Raw genomic sequence first — 3259 nt, forward strand, 5'->3', positions numbered from 1 at the left:
GTAAGGCAATATACAACAAGGGGGATTTAAAGAAAACAGAGGCAAATACTGTTACACACACAATCCTGAAACATCAGTGATATACGAATACATGCATTTTGGATACACAGGCTGAACAGGTATGGGAGGGTGTGAAAGTATACCTACAAATAGATAAACATTTGTCCAAGTATATTTGCATATGGGTATTTATCTTTGCTGCAAACATATCCATGAATAAGGAAAAAAGTATGAAAACTTCTTAGACATTACGAACACCATTAGGGGAAGAGTCCTGTGCACCACTGTGAGGATGGAATATTGCTAGTGTTCATGTGTCTTGCTACACTGAGCAAGTGCTGGGTGCCCAGAGCTGCGAATCTAGAATGTGGGAATCCAGAAGCCTGCAGCTCCACAATTCTTGCACATATTTAAAACTCCTGAATTGGAGGACGGCATGCATAGTAAACACCTCCAGGAAATTCCGGACCAAAGCAGCAATGTTACCCAAGCTTCACATGGGAATGGGACTCCTAGCAAGACTCCTGAACTGCTGTCAGGCATGGGAGTCTCCACCCTGAAGAAGGTGGACAGTGAGAATATCCTCCAAGAATTCCTCTCAAGTGTGAACCACCCACAGAGCCCCTCACAAAAGTGGCTACAAAGCAAAGAGAATGACAAGGACTTTGTGACTGTTCAACAACAGAAGCTAAATACAGAGAACTTTCTAGGTGTTGCCTAGAACACCCTCCCAGATGAGCTGCTCTTGGGGATCTTCTCCTGCTTGTGTCTCCTCGAATTCCTGAAAGTCTCCTGTGTTTGCAAAAGGTGGTATCGCCTAGCGATTGATGAGTCTCTATGGCAGACCATAGACCTCACAGGTAAAAGTCTGCACCCTGATGTGATTGTGCGGTTGCTGTCTCGAGGGGTGATTGCCTTCCATTGCCAAATGGCATTTGTGAACCAACCATTAGTTGAACGTTTCAGTGCTTTTTGTGTTCAGCATCTGGACCTGTTGAACTCTGTAATAGATGTGTCTGCCTTTTATGGCATCTTATCTCAGTGCTCAAAGCTGCAGAATCTAAGTTTGGAAGGCCTAGAGCTTTCGGTTCCCATTGTCAATGATCTTGGGCAGAACTTGAATTTATTGAGGCAAAACTGCTGTGGTTAATGTGTCAGACTGCAAAGCTGTTTGAACTGCAAGGTCACCAGCTGCTCCTCGGAAACCCTATACAGGATTGCTATGGGTCGAAACTGACTCAACGGCACTTAACAACAACAACAAACCTTTGTGGGTGTTGAGGATTCTCCGAATTTGCTCTGAAGTTTTTGCTAAGCAGCTGTTTTCCGATTGGGTGAACTGAACTTCTCCTGGCTTTCTGACTTCACTGAAAAGCATGTGCCAGTTGCCATGGAGTAGTATCAGAAACCATCACCCAGCTGAATCTTAGCAGCTACCTGAAGAATCTTCAGAAATCAGATGCCTGTACCTTAATTAGAAGATGCCCCAACGTTGTCCACCTAGACTTGAGTGACAGTGTCATGCTAAAGAATAACTGCTTGCAGGAATCTCACCAGCTTATCTACCTCCAACACCTGTCACTTAGCCAATGCTATGATATAATACCTGAAACTTTACTTGAACTTGGAGAAATTCCCACATTAAAAACACTACAGGTTTTTGGAATTGTGTCAAGTGTTGCAGGAAGCCCTTCCTCATCTACAGAGTAATTGTTCCCATTTCATCACCTCTAGAGGGCTGACTGTCTGTGACAAAAAGAAACAGGAGATATGGGGCATCAAATGTCAGCTGTCACTGCACAGACCCAATTGCCTCTTACTGTGAGATGTCTCTTTTCTTCTGGGCCCCTTCACTCACTCTCCTGAAGCAAGGAGATCCCCTACCTCCTCCTCAATCCCCTACGTCCTCCTCAAAGTTTTTTGAAAATTTAGGAGCATGAGTCTTCATTTCGAGGTCCCTTCAAAAGCAAAATGTGAGGTATGCACCTCTTCTAAGTGTTCTTATAAATTCTACTTAAAATCAAGCTAACAAGCAAATAGTTTTCCTAGCCTATAGGGGAACTTGACTTTTATTTCTATTTACTTTTTAATGTTGCTGTTATATGTAAAACACAGATTGAGCAACAATGAGCTATTTGTATTGTGAGCTGAATGGCAAATAGCATTTGACTCAATCTCTTCTGAGAAGTAAGAAGACATTGCATTTCAACTTTGACACTGGAATTGAAATTAGATTCCTGTGAACATATAGTCCCATGGAATTTGCCTAGAAACCCAAACACAACAGACATACAGAACTGGTATAGAATTTGAGGGCTCAAAAGGTAATTTCTTATGACACTAGTTTGAGGTTTTTTTTTTTTTTTTTTCATTTATATAAAGTAATTTTCCCATAACTGTAAATTATTTGAGGAAATATCATTGTGGCTTACCAACTTTATGATCAAATTATGTTAACATGGGTTCTTCATCTCTTAAAATGGCTGGCTTTGTTTCAGGGATGTGATCATAACCAATCCATCTCTATTCTTGAAATATTGAGTGCTGAAGTGGACATACCTGCTGTTTTCTTTATTGCTGAGGTTCTTGAAGTTATTTTTATATCTGGAATTGATTATTTTAATTGCCTTTTAAAAGATGATCTCCTACAACAATAGCTTGAAGCTACACATTTTAATAAAGTTACTGAACCTGTAGTTCCTTCAAGGAGTCCCAAGTTTGAGAAATGCATACTCAAAGCAGGTCTGTGTAGTTTCAGCACAGTAAGCACTACTTGTTTCTGTATAAAGTTGAGGTTCAGGTGCTGATTCCTTTTGATTGTATCGGTGCTTTTATAAAGCAAAACCATTGAGAAACCAAAACCTGTCACAGAGCAGCAAAAAGATGGAATTATGCTTAGAAAAAGAAACAAGCTAGTTTTTTATTGATGACTTCCCCATATGTTCAAAATGGAACAAAAAAACTCCAAACCCATCATTCCTTGTTAACATCTTGGAATCATAGTTTTCAAATGTTAGAAACAATCAGAATTAAGTGCCCTATCTGCTCAAACCTAAGGAAGAACTTTTTGGAGTTGTGTTACAGGAAAAGATAATGTTTTAATGAGTGCTAAATACTACTTGAGATTATTGTTTACAGATTAGTGACAAGGACTAGTGGTAAGATCTGGTTGTAGTGTGACTTCTGGATGTTATCATACATACAGTACTTCCCAACTCAAATGTAGCCATACGGTATTTTGCTAAAATGTCAGAGTAAT

The 3259-nt window shown here is 40.0% G+C and overlaps 1 pseudogene; it reads left to right on the forward strand.

The window, feature by feature from the left end:
- The first annotated feature begins 436 nt into the window (after window positions 1-436).
- Window positions 437-1825, forward strand: LOC102824784 (annotated as a pseudogene).
- Window positions 1826-3259: the final 1434 nt, after the last annotated feature.

The sequence above is a fragment of the Chrysochloris asiatica genome, unplaced genomic scaffold, assembly GCF_000296735.1.
Source record: "Chrysochloris asiatica unplaced genomic scaffold, ChrAsi1.0 scaffold00201, whole genome shotgun sequence".
Taxonomy (NCBI): Eukaryota; Metazoa; Chordata; class Mammalia; order Afrosoricida; family Chrysochloridae; genus Chrysochloris; species Chrysochloris asiatica.